Raw genomic sequence first — 19,872 nt, 5'->3', positions numbered from 1 at the left:
ATATTATACTGTTAAGGGGGTCGCACACCAGACGTGAAGCTCAGTGCCGTGCAGCATCACGTATCGGACAACTCACAGGTATCGCACACCGGCCGCGCACATTATATACACGCGAGCTCAATTTTGAATCAACTCCTGATAGAAGAGCTGCACAATGGGAGTGTTTTACATCAACTGGGAAACATTACATATGCCTATGCTTTAATATTTCGCACTGAGGTTAGTGTACATGGAAAAATGGCACAACATAGCAAAATGAAAGAAAAGGCTATGTTTATTATAGCTTTTATTCAAGCTGTGAAACTAAGAATGTAAAACTGATGCATCTTGCAGCACAGGGTGAAGTCAGTATGTACATTAACAACGATTTGAGAGAAATATAAAATACATTTAATGTAAAACAATGTACATGGCGCTCTGTGGCGCGGCAGGATTTTGAACAACTTCCTGAGTCATAGCTGGGCGCCGCGGACAGGCGCCGAATGTCGCCGCCGGTGTGCGTACACTCATTGAAAACAATGCGTTCGAATTTTAAAGACGTGGAGTGGCCCGGCGCTGAGCTTTACGTCCGGTGTGCGACCCCCTTTTGGAATCCTGCGGGACTGGCGAGCAGGCGGGTGGCATTACATTTGTTGTGGGTGGGCCAAAAAAAATGTATTTAATTACTTAGATATATAGCCTACTTTCTGGGGTGGGGGTGGAATATATAGTGCATGCATTTAGCTTGCTGCAAAACACCAGCAAAAGTAATGATTCTGAATGTGTCAGAAAAAAATAGCAAGGATACATTTTAATTGTTTTTTTTTTTTTCTTTTGGACTATGATAATCTTTTTGGATCTCCCTATTTTGAACTTTTTACCATACAGAATGAACTCCGTGATCTGGTGATGTTACTTCTGTCGTAATTATGAGTGTCTGACTTCTACATGGGTGTTTAGTCCTGGTCCCCTTATTATGTTCTGAATTAATATTGTGGGTTATCTTTATTGGTAGCCTATTTATTTTTCTTTTGTGTGTGTGTGTGTGTGATTTTTATATCATTGAGTTGAATAGTTTAATCTTGGCCCTCTGTTTATATATTATATTTTGTAACAGACTGAACCTGCTTTTTGACTCTTTCGTTTTTTTTTCTCTTTAGTTAGTGAATTGATCTTTTTGATCATGTTTTTGTTTTTTGTTTTTATTGTGTCGTTGAATGTTTTGTCTCGCAGCCCTTATCCTAGTGCTGTAGTACTCGAGTCCGGACTTGGACTCGAGTCCGGACTCGAGACGTTTTTCTGTTGTCTCGGACTCGTCTCGGACTCGTTGGTATTTGCACTCGGACTTGTCTCGGACTTGGTCATTGGTCTCGCCAAAAGTTCTAGTTGGTCTCGACCGAGTCCAGCAGGTCAGTCTCACTTCTTACCGATTCCAAGCCGATCTTTTTTGTTACCAGCGGCGACGCACAGGCAATAACGTCAACTGCGCATTCTCGCTCTCTTCTCTCACGGTGAAGTGGCACACACTCGCGCGGGCGCCTCCTCTCTCTCTCTCTCTCTCTCGCTCTTCTCATTCGCTCCGGTTCCCGCAGGTTTCGCGCTCACAGCGAAAGCGCGCGCACCACTGTGGAGCGAATAAGCCACGTCTCAAACAGAGACAGAAGTCAAACAGAGTCACCAAAATGAGTGGCTTACTGCGCTTAAAAGATCAAATACATACAAAATTATGTCAAAATGCTCGTCTTGGCAATTATTCAGATAAACACAGTCAGTTTTGGATCGTTATATATCTAAGAAAGAGAACGCATGTTGTATAGAGGGTATGCATCGACGTCACTTTCCCGACGAAAACGCGCTCCCTCAGCTGGACTGAGTGGAACCTGCTGCATGACTGGATTTAATAGAGGAAACTGCGAAAACGTGAGTGAAACAAATGATTACACTAAAGGTTGGAATTGAATGTGTTCCTTACAACTTATAAAAATAAACCTAATCCATGGATATTGACATGCAGCCAGGTGTTTCCTGACATTTATATGTGCCTGATTTCGATGACAGGGAAATACATAAAGCAAATCTGCCTGTGAATATTTTATATAACTACAATATAGGTAGCTTTAAATCCGCGTAATCACTTATATCAATGTTATATCGTCATATTGTCCAGCCCTAAAACATATATAGTTTTATAGTACAGTTTTTGTCAGTGTTGTTTATTTAAAAACTCCCAATTATGCAGAATATAAGATGGTAAATATTTAATTGATGAGTTGTCAACATAATATATAACAATACAATATATACGGTATGATTTTACCTCAAAATCCAACAATTTGACACAAAATGATAACTGCAAAACATGTTTCTCTGCTGGAGTCCAGCTGTTTCTGTGAATTGCAGTGATCCATTTGCTTCTTTTTTCTGTAGCTTTCAGCAGTCTTTAAATATATACCTCAAGTTTTGTGTCAAAGCTATTTGTACAGTCAATCACAAAGCTTTTTCCATTTGGATGTGTTTTGTGTGTTTTTCGCGAAATTCACGCTGAAAACCAATGCTGCCACTCAGTCTTTTGCCACTCAGTGGGCGTGACCGCAGTCCTAACGGTCGACAGTTTACAATAAAAAATACAGAAATTAAGGTAACCAACGTGGATGTGTTATTTTACATTTGATTACTTTAATTTCTGTAGTATTTCTTATCTAAATAAAAACCTACTTAACCTGAAAAACTTAGTTTCATAGCTCTTTATTCTAGTGCATTTATTTGCTGTTTGGAATTTTTTTATTTGTTCTTATTTTATTACTGAGTTTTACTTTTTTTATGAAAATAAAACTTTGCGTTGAAGAAAGGTAGATTTTTGTTTGTATATGCTGTCAATTATAGTTCTTAGAAAGAAAATCAGAATCGGCAAAAATAGGTATCAGCAGATCACACTATCCAAAAATCGGAAATCGGAATCGGCCAAGAAAATTGCAATCAGTGCATCTCTAGTTCAAACGAAAGCCACAGCAGAACTGAGACTCATATCGATGTTTTGTGAACAAATCTGTGGCTGTGTGAAAACCATGAGAGTCAATGATTCAATTACCCTTTCAAAAATACATCTACTTGCTTCGCTACTGAATGAATGAATAAATGACTCAATGACTCACTCATTAAGACAGTGACTTACCGCCACCTACTGGTGGTTTTAGTTCAATATTTAAAAGTATCACACGTTTTAACATCATTGCTTGTTTCTCTTTTGGACATTTTTAATTTGAAACATTTATTTATTTTATAAGGGTATTTATAGAGGTAAAAAAAAAGCACTTTAATGCACAATCAGTTTAAAGGGGAAAATATTGTCCCTTAATGGAAAAGGTGAGACTGCAGCAGTCTAAGTGGAAGAGAGGGGGTATGCAGAAGAATGTTAAATGCCTCAGGGTGTACCCGACTGTAAAATGTTTGGGAACCACAGTTGTAGAGAATTTAAAAACAAGTAATAATGCAAAAAATAATAATGCAAAATTATTATTTTAGAATCTAAGATATGCTGTCTCTCGCATGACATAAATTATCAATAGTTATGTACGTGGTCTTGAAGAGGATTCTTTTTTTTCTGTCTCTGTCTTGACTGTCTCATTTGGACTCGGACTTGACTTGGACTCGAACCTTTTGGACTTGGACTTGACTTGGACTTGAACCTCTTTGGACTCGGTCTTGACTTGGACTCGAACCTTTTGGACTTGGACTTGACTTGGACTCGACAAAGGTGGACTTGACCCTTGTTACCCAGATCAATACTATGATTTTGTTTTATTTATTCCATTTTTTTTTCCGATTGCACTATAAACTCATCGAAAGGTTTAAAAATTGTTCATCTTAGCCCTCTGGAGTCTGAGACTGATTTGGGGCCTGGAGAAGTTTTGACATGCCCTGACATTTGTGCTTTTTTCAGTTGTTCATAAACATATTAATGGAAAAAGTGTCATTACACTGTATTTAGCACGAACTAGGCTACAATATGTGAGAAACATGTATGTACATGTTTGTATTTTCTGAAGGAATAACGTTTATGCGTGGTTATTGAAAAAACAAAAAACTTAAGTCACTCAAATAAGGCCAAAAAAATATTATGATTGTGTTCACAAAACTTCTGAGTATTGGAGGTTGTAGACTAGAGTTTTTGCTTCAGAATGATGTAAAATTATTCTGCCTACTCATTCATATAAAACAATAGAAAGATTTAAATTTTCTAAGACACTTTTTGTCAAGAAACACAGTATGCGTGGAGACGTGAATCATCATGAATAATGGGTCATTTACACCTGAAAAGACAAAAGAATCACATAATGAGTTGTAATGACCTGCATAAATAATGAGCTCTTTCAGACAGGTAGGCTGTGAAAAAACCCTCTGTGATCATGTCTCAAGCTCATCATGGTGTATATCAAACATACAGAAAAAACAGCAATACTGTGAAATATTACAATTTAAAATAATGGTTTTCTATTATATACTTTAAAGGTGCCCTAGAATTAAAAATTGAATTTTCCTCGGCATAGTTAAATAACAAGAGTTCAGTACATGGAAATGACATACAGTGAGTCTCAAACACCATTGTTTCCTCCTCCTTATATAAATCTCATTTGTTTAAAAGACCTCCGAAGAACAGGCGAATCTCAACATAACACTGACTGTTACATAACAGTCGGGGTGTACGCCCCCAATATTTGCATATGCCAGCCCATGTTCAAAGCATTACACAAGGGCAGGACGTCTGGATGTGCACAGCAGAATCATCAGACTAGGTAAGCAAGGACAGTGAAAACTGGCAGATGGAGCAATGATAACTGACATGATCCATGATTACATGATATTTTTAGTGATATTGGTAAATTGTCTTTCTAAATGTTTTGTTAGCATGTTGCTAATGTACTATTAAATGTGGTTAAAGTTACCATCGTTTATTACTGTATTCACGGGGACAAGAGTCGTCGCTATTTTCATTTTTAAACTTGCAGTCTGTATCAGAGCCGGCCCGTTATATAGGCAGTATAGGCAAATGCTAAGGGCGCAATCTCGCTAGGGGGCGCCAAAGAGGCCGGATGCGTGGACAGGGGCGGATCTACCGGGGTGGCACGGGGTGGCATCTGCCACCCTAAGAAAAAGCTTTGCCACCCCAAAATTATCACAGAATAAAGCCGGGAAGCAGTAATTTTCACCCCTCATAGACCTCATGCCACCCCTTTGCCACCCTATAAATAATTTTCTTGATTCGCCCCTTTAGATAAATCGCAATATAAGGGGGCGCCAAAAAAAAAATCTAGGGCCGCCACTGGTCTGTATAATTCATAAACACATCTTCATTCTTTATAAATCTCTCCAACAGTGTGTAATGTTAGCTTTAGCCCGTTAGCTGCAGCCTAGCTACTATCAAACTCATTCAGAATCAAATGTAAACATCCAAATAAATATTATACTCACAGGAATCGAAGTATGCGTGCAGCATGCATGACGAACATCTTGTAAAGATCCATTTGAGGGTTATATTAGCTGTGTGAACTTTGTAAATGCACTGTATTGTAGTCGGCAGCTCAGAGGGGGCAGGGAGCGCGTCATTTAAAGGGGCCGCAGCATGAATCGGTGCATAGTTAATGATGCCCCAAAATAGGCAGCTAAAAAAATTAATTAAAAAAAAATCTATGGGGTATTTTGAGCTGAAACTTCACAGACACATTCAGGGGACACCTTAGACTTATATTACATCTTGTAAAAAAACGTTCGATGGCACCTTTAAAATATAATGTATTTCTGTGATGCAAAGTGTCTGAACAGTTATGTTACCTCTATGGCATTTCATATAGGCTTTTAGCTTAAAAGCATGCACATTTGGAGAAATATTGATGGATTCTCATATGTTTATATCAATTTTCTATACAGAGGAGTAATATTTATTCAATATTTATTGTCATCACTGTGAGCGCTGGATACTGTGTTTTCAATTCACCCTTGCAGCCGGAGGGCGCTCTGTGCATTTTTTTTGTCCACAAATTAATCTAAAGAAGAACAGGAACCAGGAACTAACAGCATGTCTTCTAGAGGACGCTAACCATGGCTTTAACATCCAGATAAACACTTTTCAAAACAATAAATACACGATTGAGACGATGCATACAAGTATTGCCTCAGAATAGCGCTGGCTCCGTGGGCGTGGCCGCATTAGTGGATGATGAGCTGAATTACGGAGGTCTGACATGTGTCTCTTTTCATACAGATTACATAAACACAGAATGTTTGTTTTCGATTTGACTTACACGATTTAAAACCTGACATTTCAATGTTTCTTTAGACATAAGTCTAATTTTTTTTGTCATTAGTATTCACTAAGTTACAGTTCATTTTCTGAGAACTATCAGATTGGACTTTGTTCAGAGGGAGACGAGAGATCATGCATTGTTAGTTTTCTTAATTTTACAAAAAGCACAAAAAAAATTTACAAAAAAAAATGACGGAGTATTTTAAGTCTGTTTTGCTGCAATGTGAAAAAAAAATCCTGCAAAACGCACTGGCACGTTACCCGACTCCAGAGAGTTAAGAAAACCTTTAGAAACCTTACCCCCAAAATCGATCTTCTTAGAACCTGGGTTTCTCTTTACAAACCTCATATTGTCACTATCTCTGAAACATGGTTACATGATCAAATAAGTGACAATGAAATTAATATTGAAAATTTTGTTTTATTTAGAGCTGACAGACTCTCCAGAGGAGGTGGTGTTGCTATATATGTTGTTGCTCATTTAAATTCTGTGTGTGTAACTCCAACAATACCACCAGTCAATTTTGAATGTTTATTCATTCGCATCATTCTACATGACAATAAACATTTAACTATAGGTAACTTCTATAGACCACCATCTGCTCCTGCCAATTCTACAAAATATATTTTGTCAACTATTAACTCTCTTGGAACGCACAGTGAACTTATTATTTTGGACAGTTTCAACTGTAATTGGCTGGACGGTTCCTCCTCTAATGAAAAATCTTTGTTTAGTAGTATTAATCTCACTCAGTTAGTTAGTCAAAATGTATCTTCTTTGTTGGACTGGATCTTGGTCAGTAACCCTGAAAGAATTAAGTCTGGTGTGATGTCTGACTGCTTAAGTGACCACTCAGCTATATTTTGTGTTTGGAAAATACAAATCCCTCGCCTTCCTCCAAAATACATCACAATTAGGCAATATAAGAATATTAATTTTGATTATTTTATTTATGACCTAGTGTCCATTAACTGGAACAGGCTTGAGTTAATTCCCTCAGTCGATGATGCTTGGAACTTTTTTTTTCTGAAGTTACCAGTGTAATCAACAAGCATGCACCATTTAAAACCGTATGAGTCAAAGGCAGTCATCTTCCCTGGATTAGCTAAGATCTGATTAAGCTTTATAAACAAAGGGACAAGGCCTGGACCACTTATTGTAAGTCCAAACAACCTGATGACTGGGAATCCAGCTTAGGAATTTTTGTAAAACTAAGACAAGGAACACAAAATCTATCTACTACAAAGACTGCTTTTCACAAGATTTCCGTAATCCTAGATAGTTCTGGAACCATTTAAACAACGTTTTAAATAAGAAAAACAAAACCTCTACAAAAGAGTTAATAATTAATAATGGTATTATTTCTAATCCTTTATAGATTTCTTCTGCTTTTAATAAACATTTTACTTCCATTTATGCTCCCACTGCTATTAAATTTTCTGAAACCTATTCACCCAGTCGTTGTTCGAATCAGACATTTTCCTTGAGTAAAATTTCTCCTACTGACACCTTCAATGCAATATGAGAGTTAAAGGAACATAGTCCCGATGGTCTGGAAGCCAAATTTGTTAAACTTGCCTCTCACATTTTAATGTATCCTCTTTTGCGACCTATTTAATTTGTCTTTGTCTACTTGCTAAATACCTTCCATATGGAAATGTTATTCTGCTTTTTAAAAGTGGCGATTCATCTGACTTGAACAACTATCGTCCAATTTCTATTATTTGCATTGTTGCGAAGGTCTTTGAGAAATTAATTTTCAATCAAATATCAACATATATTAATCGGTTTAATATTTTATCTCCATCTCAGTCAGGTTTTAGGGACAATTTTTCCACAACTACAGCCTTAATGAAATTCACCAGTGATTTGTTTACTTTCTTTGATAAATGCCAACTTACTGGTGCAATCTTCATTGATCTTTTTAAGCATTCAGTATGGTGGATCATTACCTTCTGCTTGATAAATTACACACTATTGGTTTTGATTAAAACTCTCTCCTTTGGTTTAATTCCTATCTTCACAACAGACATCAGTATGTTTCTTTTCAAGGCTTAAATTCTGATTATCTGGTTGCTGCTAAGGGTGTTCCTCAAGGTTCAACACTTGGTCCTCTGCTCTTTTGTGTCTTTGTTATTGACCTTCCCAATATTTGTTCACACTCTTTCATTCAGCTTTATGCAGATAATTTATTTACTCATCTCATTCTGACATTTCATATATTCAGTCCTCTCTGCAGTTAGATTTTAACTCATTACAGGATTGGTTTTATAGAAATAAATTGTCCTCAATAAAAAGAAGTCCTGTAGTATAGTGTTTTCCAAAAGATGCCATTGTTTGCTTTCTTTTGATTTAGATATTAATTTTGATGATGGGTCACCCTTACCCAAAGTTGATCTATTTAAATATCTTGGTCTTTGGCTCGACCCCGAAATGTCCTTTTAAGACTCATATTGATTTTATTATTAAATAATCGTATGGTTTTTTAAGTTCTCTTTATCACTCAATAAATTGCTTTTCATTTCAAGTCAGAAAAAAAATTATTTCCCAATTAATTCTTCCTGTTATTGATTATGCGGATATTATTTACCAAAATCAGAAAGAGCTTTATCAGAATCAGAAAGAGCTTTATTGCCAGGTATGTTGTTTACACATACTAGGAATTTGTTTTAGTGACAGAAGCTCCACAGTGCAACAGAGTAACAGCGACAAGACAAGACAAGACACATAATAAAAATAATAAAATAATAATATACAAATTTACAAGATAGACAAAGTGCAAAAAAAGCAAAAGACAATATATATTATAGACAATTGTATGTACAATTATGTGTGCAAATTGAGATATAAATAAGTGTTTTAAGTAAATAATGTGTAATAGTGTTATGTGTTCCAGGGGTGTGATTCTTCCGGAAAAATCCGGAAATCCGGCTTTTCCGACCTGAAAATGATGCTCTCGTAAATCATGCAAAAAAAAACAAACAAAAAAAACAAAGGGGGAGGGGGTCAGGGTTGCGGCGTTTGCGATGGGTCGAGTATTGGTAAACATAATGACCGCTCACCGCTGTCAACGTTTTTTGTGCCTCTGATTCATGTCGTCATGTCACTCCGCAAGTGGTCCAATCATTTGTCACGATTGAAGTTCAAAGTGTACGCGCACCGTTATGAATGCGCACACAGTGAGGAAAAAAAATCGCGCCGCATGATCTCGCAAAGCAACGTGCAGAGAGACCAGACAGACAGTGTACAGACTAGTGAGTTTTTGAACCAGACGGTAATTGAAGTGCAGAGGATGGATTCGATGATGGCAGAGTAGAACTGTTTCAGCAGCTACTGTGGTAGGTTGAACTTCCTCAGCTGGCGAAGGAAGTACAACCTCTGCTGGGCCTTTTTCACAATGGACTCGATGTGGTTGTCCCACTTCAGGTCCTGGGAGATGGTGGTGCCCAGGAACCTGAATGACTCCACTGCTGCCACAGTGCTGTTCATGATGGTGAGTGGGGGAAGAGCAGGGGGGTTTCTCCTGAAGTCCACGGTCATCTCCACTGTCTTGAGCGTATTGAGCTCCAGGTTGTTAAGACTGCACCAGACAGCCAGCTGTTCAACCTCCAGTCTGTAAGCAGACTCGTCACCATCCCGGATGAGGCCGATCAGTGTGGTGTCATCCGCAAACTTCAGGAGCTTGACAGAGGGGTCTTTAGAGGTGCAGTCATTGGTGTAGAGGGAGAAGAGCAGTGGGGAGAGAACACAGCCCTGAGGGGCGCCGGTGCTGATGGTGAGGGTGCTGGATGAGAATTTTCCCAGCCTCACTAGCTGCTGCCTGTCTGTCAGGAAGCTGGTGATCCACTGACAGACAGAGGTGGGCACGGAGAGCTGAGTTAGTTTAGGCTGGAGGAGTGATGGGACGATGGTGTTAAAAGCAGAGCTGAAGTCCACAAACAGGATCCTCACATAAGTCCCTGGTCTGTCCAGATGCTGGAGAACATAATGCAGTCCCATATTGACTGCATCATCCACAGACCTGTTTGCTCGGTAAGCAAACTGCAGGGGGTCCAGTGATGTCCTTCAGAAAAGCCAGAACCAGTCTTTCAAATGACTTCATGGCCACAGACGTTAGAGCCACAGGTCTGTAGTCATTTAGTCCAGTAATTTTGGGTTTCTTTGGGACGGGGATGATGGTGGAGCGTTTGAAGCATGAGGGGACTTCGCACAGCTCCAGTGATCTGTTGAATTTCTGTGTGAAGATGGGGGGCCAGCTGGTCAGCGCAGGTTTTCAGACAGGCTGGTGAAACGCTGTCTGGGCCTGGTGCCTTTCTTCTCTTGTTCTTTCTGAAGACCTGGCGCACGTCATCTTCACTGAACTGAATTGCAGGTGTGGGGGAGAGGGGGGTTGATGGAGGTGTGAATGGTGATTTTTCAAACCTGCAATAAAACCCATTCAGATCGTCTGCCAGTTGTTGATTCTCCACAGAGCTGGGGGATGGTGTCTTGTAGTTGGTGATAACTTTCAGACCTTTCCACACTGAAGCTGTGTCATTAGAAGAGAACTGATTCCGAAGTTTATCAGAATAATTCCTCTTTTCCACTCTGATCTCCTTTTCCAGTGTGTATTTGGCCTGTTTGTACAAGACTCTGTCCCCTTCTTCTTCTTTGGCCTGACGGAGCTGGCTGAGCTTTGCAGTGAACCAGGGTTTGTCGTTGTTGTAAGATAAATGAGTCTTTGTAGGAATGCACAGATCCTCACAGAAACTGATATATGATGTAACAGTCTCTGTGAGCTCGTCCAGATCGGTGGCAGAAGCTTCAAAAACACTCCAATCAGTCCATTCGAAACAGGCTTGTAAAGCCCGCTCTGTTTCGGTGGTCCATCTCTTTACAGTCTTTGCTACAGGTTTAGCTGATTTCAGTTTCTGCCTGTAGGTTGGTATGAGATGAACTAAACAGTGATCAGAGAGCCCCAAAGCTGCCCGTGGGACAGAGTGATATGCATCCTTTATTGCTGTGTAACAATGGTCGAGTATATTACTGTCTCTGGTGGGACAGGTAACATGCTGGCTGTGTTTGGGCAGTTCACGTGAGAGAATCGCTTTATTAAAGTCCCCGAGAATGATAAGAACAGAGTCCGGGTGTTGTTGCTCGCTCTCTGTGATCATATCAGCGAGTATCTGTAAAGCCGAGCTCACGTGCGCTTGCGGAGGAATGTAGACGCTCACCAGAATGAACGAGCAAAACTCCCGTGGCGAATAGAACGGTTTGCAGTTAATGAAGAGTGTTTCAAGATCTGGACAGCACATCTTCTTTAACAACGTTACATCTGAACACCACGTTTCGTTGATGTAAAAGCACGTCCCGCCGCCGCGCGATTTCCCCGTTGATTCTGCGTCGCAATCTGATCTAAACAGCTGAAAGCCCGGCAGACTTAACACGCTGTCCGGAATGGCGTTGTTCAGCCAGGTTTCCGTGAAGCACAGAGCAGCCGAGTTCGAGAAATCCTTATTTGTCCGGGAGAGCAGAAGGAGTTCGTCCGTTTTGTTGGGCAGAGAGTGGAGATTCGCCAGATGGATGCTAGGCAGCGGCGTTCTTAATCCGCGCTGTCTGAGCTTCACGAGGGCGCCGGCGCGCTTTCCCCGTCTGCGCGTCCTGAAGCGTCTAAACAGTGCTGCCGCTCCGCCGACTACAACATTCAACAAAACGTCTGAATAATCGAAATCCGGTAAAAGATTTTGTGGTGTGTACTGCCGAATGTTCAGCAGTTCATCCCTGGTAAAACTGATGGTGTTTGAAAAACAGAAAACAGGAAAAACTAACAAAAACAGAACAAACACTGAAGAGCTAAGCACTGTGGCTGCCTCACATTTTTAAAATGCTTCAGATGCCAATTTAAAACCTCCAGGAGAACTCTGTATTTGTCCTCCCTGATTCGTCTGACCTGAGGGATCGGAGCAATAGGTGGAAAAGCATAGAGGAGGAGGCTGGGCCAGTTATGGGCCAGTGCATCTCTGTCCTTTGAGAAGAAGGTTGGGCAATGAGATTTGTCTTCTGAGGCGAAGAGGTCAACCTCTGCCCTCCTGAAGATTTCCCAGATTCTGAGAACCATCTGGGGGTGGAGCGTCCACTCGTCTGAGGGGACATTGCTCTGAGATAGCATATCTGCTCCCAGGTTCAGTTTGCCCGGTATGTGCGACGCTTTCAGCGATCGCAGTCTACGAGCCAATGTCTACGAGCCATTGCGATACATCCACTGTCAACATTAGCGCATGATACCATGGCTGCAAGCTGGTTAATGAATTGTATATCATTTATCAACACAAGCCATCCAGCATTTAATATGATATTCTAAAATCATTTTGAATAGGCGCCCCCTAGCGGATGGAAAAAACTACATAGTGCACCTTTAATATTATGCAGATGAAAGTATGCAGTATGTGTAATATTATTAACTCCCTCGGGTCGGCGGTCACGTTGGCGATACCACCTCGTTTTTTTTCTTACCAGTGTGAAAGAGACTCAAAATACTCCGTTAATGTTGCACATACAATTAAGAGTTATACACCATTTTAATCTGTGGAATATCTTCTTTTATTTGTGTACACTCAGAGTAAAAATAAAATGTTGTGCTTTTTGTAAAATAAAGAAAACTAACATGATGCGTGATCTCTTGTCTCCCTCTGAATGAAGTCCAATCTGATAGTTCTCAGAAAATGAACTGTAACTTAGTGAATACTAATCACAAAAAAATTAGACTTATGTCTAAAAAATGTTGAAACGTCAGGTTTTAAATCATGTAAGTCATATCGAAAACAAATATTCTCCGTTTATGTAATCTGTATGAAAAGAGGCACATGTCAGACGCCTGTGATTCAGCTCATTATCCGCTAATGCGGCCACGCCCACGGATCCAGCGCTATTCAGACGCAAATTCTGAGGCAACATGTATACATCGTTTCAATCATGTATTTATTGTCTTGAAAAGTGTTTATCTACATATTATATCGATCTCTGGAAGCCTGTTAGTTCCTGGATTGTCACATGACCTGTTCTTCTTTAGATTAATTTGTGGACTAAAGGTGCACGGAGCGCCCTCCGGCTGCAAGTATGAATTGAAAACACAGTGTCCAGCGCTCATAGTAATGGCAATAAATATTGAGTAAATATTACTCCTCTGTATAGAAAATTGACATAAACATATGAGAATCCATCAATATTTCTCCAAATGTGCAGGCGTTTAAGCTTAAAGGCTATATGAAATGCCATGGAGGTAACATAATTGTTCAGACACTTTGCATCACAGAAATACATTATATTTTAAAGTATATAATAGAATACCATTATTTTAAATTGTAGTAATATTTCACAGTATTGCTGTTTTTTCTGTATGTTTGATATACACCATGATGAGCTTGAGACATGATCACAGAGGGTTTTTTCACAGCCTACCTGACTGAAAGGCCTCATTAATATGCAAGTCATTACAACTCATTATGCGATTCTTTTGTCTTCTCAGGTGTAAATGACCCATTATTCATGATGATTCGTGCCTCCATGCATACTGTGTTTCTTGACAAAAAGTGTCTTACAAAAACTAAATCGATATATTGTTATATATGAAGGAGTAGGCAGGATAATGTTTACATAATTTTGAAGTTTGTGCTGAATACAGTGTAATGACACGTTTTCCATTAATATGTTTATGAACAACTGAAAAAGCACAAATGTCAGGGCATGTCAAAACTTCTACAGGGCCCTGAAAATCCTCAGACCCCAGAGGGTTAATATGGGCTTCAAATGAAAGTGTGCTATCTATAATAAGACGTCTGTTCTCATTACACATACGCAGAGAGAAGCACAAATAAACTCGACATAGCTTGGCTACAATTTTTAAACTGCTCTAGAAATATTATAGGCTATTAAAATATAATTAATAGAATATAAATAATATAAATTTATATTAAATAAACCTGTAAAATTTAAAAGCTAACGCTAAAATCAAAATGAAAGCAAAACCTTTGAACAAATACTTTATTCACACAATGCTATAAGGATATTCAATCATTTAGTCAAATTGCATTTATCAGTAGACTATTAAACAATTTTTTCTTTTTAAATCAAAGTGTTTATGTGGAGGAAAAACAAATCACCTTAAAAGTTGCATTTGGAAAACATTTAAAATAAAATCAATCAAATAATCAAAAAACAAAATTAAAATAAATATGATTTCGATTTTTAACAGACACAAGTTATTTAATTTAACCTAAAAGACACAAGTTATCTAATTTAACTAACTAAAATCACATTAACAGTTGCATACAGTTGGAAATCAATTTAAAAAAAATCATCATTCAAAATTAAAACATATGATTTCAGTTTTTGACAATTTTTAAAATATAAAATAAAATCCAAACACCATAACAAAGTTATTTAATTGAACCTAATGTTTCTAAAGCATTAAGCTAAATAACAAACAATCTAACGCAGGTTTCTAGACAAGAAAATGAGCATATTCACCTTTTCCTGGGTTAAAGCATTATGGAATGTGTTGACAATTTGACTTGCTGTGCTAAAAACCCTTTCTGAAGGACTGCTTGTTGCAGGCACACAAAAAAAAATTTGCGTTACAAGAGACATGAGCGGAAAGCGGCTTTCATTTTTTTTCCACCATGCAAGTGGGTTCTCCTCTCCGTCTATTACATCCTCCTGTAACAGTTTGGTACAAACTGTCCCTGGGGTAATTTTCCTTCCTGTCACTAGGGGGAGTTTTGGGTGCGTAACTATGCTAGCTCACCCTTTTATAGGAGAGTGAGTAAGATAGTAGCCAGGTGTGCTGTAGCAGGGCTAGGAGTTCATCTCTGTTTAAACCCTTGTATGGGCCCTATTTTGAGGAACATCATTGTTCTTTCAGCTCAATGTAAGTGTTTTTTTTTTTTGGTTCCGTTGGTTGGATTGTGTATATGCATAAAAGAATGTTTCAGGTTTGGCCTGATTATTGTTTAATTTTGTTTGTATACAGAGGGTTTTCTTGGGTGATTGTATGGGCTGTACCAATCATCAACCAGTGTTGAAACCAGTCTTGAGTACTGAAGAGGGAAAAGACAATTTCATCCTGAATACTCGTTTGGACTGATATATTCTTGTGATGTTCCTTAAGGCATGTTCTAAACGGAGGACTGGACTCTTAATATGGACATTAACATTGTGGGTTCCATCATCAATGTTCATGTGTATAATGTGTCTACTCCTGTAAGAAGAGGGTTGCAGGGTAGACTGGTCTCATGCCCGTTTGGGGGTTAAGTACAATGATGTATTTTTTCTGATGAATGTTGTGTTCTGTTTTGTTTTTCTTTTGTTTTTTTTTGGATTAATATTGTAATGGGGTTAAATACTTTGAAATACAATTGGTGGATGTCCCCCTCAGATTTTGTGTGACTCTGGTTGTTTAGCTTTAGCTGGTGTTACATATTTTGGTGCCCGAACAGGGACCCACCTTGATTTAGTGTATTTTGACCCTTGTTGGATTTTTGGAGATATTTATCAAGTGTTCTTGCTATAATATTGTAACTGTGTGTTAGGGGTTTACCTTTTTTTGAATGGTGTTTTGTGAATGTTATATATTTTGATTTGTATATATGTAACCATAGTAAGTGCTGATAGTTGTTCTCATCTGCAGATAATGTAAAATGGCTGCATCTAATGCTGAGGTAGAGGATGAGTCAGTACCGAGCCTTGACCCAGACTTTACTGCAGGCCCCTTTGTCACTCGACGTGAGCCACTACAAGAACTCATCCAGTCACTGGGTAGTTTATATTTAGAATCAGATAATGAGGCAGAAACGTATGATAATGATGTAGAATTAGAACATCTACCACCACCTCCTCCAGCAGAGGAAGATGAAGAGAGCCTTATTAGTTTGGCTATAGCCTCAAAGGTCCATCGTCTGGAGGTTAGGTTGGACACCCTAGAAGTCGATTGGGCAAAGCATGTTAAAGACACAGAATCAATAGTCCAACGAGCCATCCAACCCTTAAGTGGTCAATTAAGTGATTTACAGCGCCAAATACAAGATCTGGCTAAACAGCAAGAAAGTCTAAGACAAATGCAGAAGCAACAAAGAACTGAACCAGATGAAAAGTTGGCTGAGATGGTTAAAAGAGAGTGTAGTATTGTGAAGCAGAAATGTGAGTCCAATATAAAGGAATTAGGTGAAGCTATAATGGATTGTTTGAAAAGAAGAGATGCCAAGTTGAAATCTTTGGTTCAGTCGACTCCTGTAGCTACCTCTACTCCTGTAACACCCCTGGTCCCAACAACGTTGGCTGCCCAGACTTCTGGTAGCTGCTCTCATTTTTTTCCCAATAAAGCTAGAATCAAAACTAGATCAAACTAGAATTCCCAAGGTTTGGAAGCATGGAAGGGGAAGATCCTATTGATTATTTGGAGAAGTGTGAGGAATATTTAGCTGTTTGGCCGATGAATGACAGTGAAATTTTAGCATCACTTCCATCAGTTTTAACCCACACTGCTAAAGATTGGTGGGTAGCCGTTAAAGCTCAGGTAAAAACTTTGAATCAGTTTAAAACCACTTTTTTGCAGTCATTCCTCTCTGAAGATCATGAAGTTGAGGCAGAAAGGAGAATTTGTGAACGAAAACAAAGAGTGGAGGAAAGTATTAGAACATTTGCCTTCCAGTATAGGGCTTTGTGTTTGAGATTGAAACCCACTATGACAGAAAAGGAGATACTACAAGCCACTTTGCGGAATTGTAATCCAAGGATTTTGAGGGGAACTGTGACATCTGTTGATGAGCTGGTTAAAGTAGGTACATTGGTGGAGCATGACATGGCAGAAGAGAGAGCTTTTTGGAGGCAGCGACAAGCTGAACAAGCCCCAAGGGGTAATGAAACAAACAGACCCAAACACGGGTGAGCCCAGGGCCATCCCATTGCTGTTCATGCAGAAAGAGGTGAGAAACAGGCCGGACCTTTGACCTTAACTGTATCAATAAAAAATCAACCGTGCAAGGCTATACTGGACACAGGAAGCACATTCTCTTTGATACAAGAATCTTTGTGGAGAAAACTGAAGTCAGCAACTGAGACTTGGCAAACTAGCCAAGGACAGACTTTTATACTAGCCAACGGTCAAGCACAGTCAGCACTGGGTAAAGTCACATGGAGCTGCTCTCTGCATGGATGTGATTATCCTTTAACATTGTTTGTCATGAAAGACCAGGACTTGACATTTCCCATGGTTTTGGGTCTGGAATTCCTTTTCACATCAGGAATAAGGCTGGATTTTGGTGCTAACACATATTCATTGCCTGAGGAAGATGTTGCAAGATCTTTTCATTGTCTTCCCGCTGTGGACTTGGTCAACCTTTATCTTGCTCTACCCCTTGTACAGATATCTAGCTCCCCAGTAGCAGTAATCAAAGAGTTGGCAATGAAGGCTGATGCATCTAGAGCTGAAAAGAAACAACTTGAAGGTCTACTGATAAACTGGCCGACAGTGTGTACAGATACACTTGGGCATACAGGGGTTATAAAGCATCAGATTGTTACTACAGATACAATCCCTGTAAGAAAGAAGGCATACCCTGTGCCAGTGAGTAAACAGCAATTTATTGATGATGAGGTAGCATCCATGATAGCAAGAGGTATTGTAAGACCATCCACTTCTCCATGGGCCGCTCCAGTGGTTTTGGTACCCAAAAAGGACGGTAGTATGAGGTTTTGTGTGGATTACAGAGCTTTAAACGCAAAAACCCATTTAGATGGGTTTCCAATGCCTCAGATTCAGGACATACTTGAATCCTTGTATGGAGCAGCTATCTTCAGCACTTTGGATTTGCGGAGCGGGTACTGGCAGGTTGGTATGGATGACTGCAGTATCCAGAAGACAGCTTTTATAACCAAGAAAGGCCAATATGAATTTCTTCGTTTACCGTTTGGCCTGAAAAACGCCGCTGCCACTTTCCAAAGGGTGATGTTTACAGTGTTGCAAGACTTGATTGGCCAGTGCTGTTTCGTCTACATTGATGATATAGTTGTTTACTCTAAGGATGTCCAAGAACATCTCCAAAATCTTAAACAGGTGTTTGGCAAGCTAGAGTCTGCAGGTTTGACCCTTAACTTAGAAAAATGCAGCTTCCTTAAAAGATCACTTTCCTTTCTGGGACATGTCATTTCTGGGGAAGGAATCAGAACTGAAATGGCCAAAGTTGACGCTGTTAGTAGGTTTCCATCCCCCAAGAATGTGAAAGAAGTGCAGCGGTTCTTAGGCCTTGCCGGGTGGTATCACAGATTCATTCCCCGTTTTTCAGAGCGTGCTGCCCCTCTACATGAGCTTAAGAAGAAGAATGCATCCTGGGAGTGGACATCTAAATGCCAACAGTCTTTTGAAGACTTAAAAGATGCTTTGAAAAAAGCTCCAGTGTTGATGCCTCCAGACTTCAACCAAACGTTTACTGTGCAAACGGATGCCAGTGACACAGGCTTAGGGGCTGTCTTAACTCAAGAAACTAGTGCAGGAGAACATGTAATAGCGTATGCATCCCGCCTGTTACAAGGTGCTGAAAAATCTTACGCTGCAGCTGAAAAGGAATGTCTTGCTGTAGTGTGGGCTGTGGAGAAATGGCGGCAATATTTAGAGGGGCATCATTTTGAAGTAGTCACTGATAATTCTGCACTCACTTGGGTGTTCAATCATCCTCGACCAACTTCTCGGGATGGGCCATCCGATTGCAAGGATTTGATTTTATCGTACGCCACCGTGAAGGAAGGTGTAATATTGTCCCTGATACTTTGTCTCGAAGTATTGCTGAAGAGCAGACATCTGCTCAAGTTGCGATGTACCAAGCCAAGGGAATTGGGAGCGATTTGCCCATTAGCTGGGAAGAGATCGGTGAGCAACAACAATCTGATACCTCACTTAAGCCTTTGTGGGATGCTGCTAAAACTAAACCTGTAGACCCTAACCATATTCACTATACCATATGTAATGGCTATCTGTTTAGATGCATACCCCATCCTCATGAGCATTAGTCCCTGCAAGTAGTTGTACCAGCTCCTTTAAGACAGCAGTTTCTACAATATGCACATGATGATCCCTTAAGTGGGCATTTGGGACGAATGAAGACTCTGCGGCGTTTGCTCAACGTGGTGTACTGGCCAACGATTCGCAAAGACACCTGGGAGTATTGTAAACGATGCCAAATATGCCAGCAATACAAGCCTCGTATAACCAAGTTGATAGGACATTTGCAATCCACTCCAGTTGTAGAGCTGGGATACATGCTTGGTTTTGACTTGATGGGACCATTCCCAAAAAGTCTTAAACAGAATGAGTATCTGTTGGTCATTGTGGACTACTGCAGTAAGTGGGTTGAACTATTCCCAATCAGAAATGCAAAATCCCCTTTAATTGCTGAGATCCTCATAAGAGAAATCTTTACTCGCTGGGGGACACCTGCTTACTTGGTCTCGGACTGTGGTCCTCAATTTACTTCTCAATTGATAAACCTTACCTGTAAAAAATGGGGAGTGACCCAGAAACTTACCACGTCCTACCATCCTCAAACTAACTTCACCAAAAGAA

The 19,872-nt window shown here is 39.7% G+C and overlaps 1 protein-coding gene across 2 annotated transcripts in view; it reads left to right on the top strand.

Moving 5' to 3' along the window:
• The window catches only part of LOC125268440 (mediator of RNA polymerase II transcription subunit 1-like), a 100,501-nt gene that overhangs the window by 30,051 nt on the left and 50,578 nt on the right, over positions 1-19,872 (top strand). The window lies entirely within an intron of this gene.

Source organism: Megalobrama amblycephala, linkage group LG5, assembly GCF_018812025.1.
Source record: "Megalobrama amblycephala isolate DHTTF-2021 linkage group LG5, ASM1881202v1, whole genome shotgun sequence".
Classification (NCBI taxonomy): Eukaryota; Metazoa; Chordata; class Actinopteri; order Cypriniformes; family Xenocyprididae; genus Megalobrama; species Megalobrama amblycephala.
This window is presented reverse-complemented; position numbering and strand designations above follow the sequence as displayed.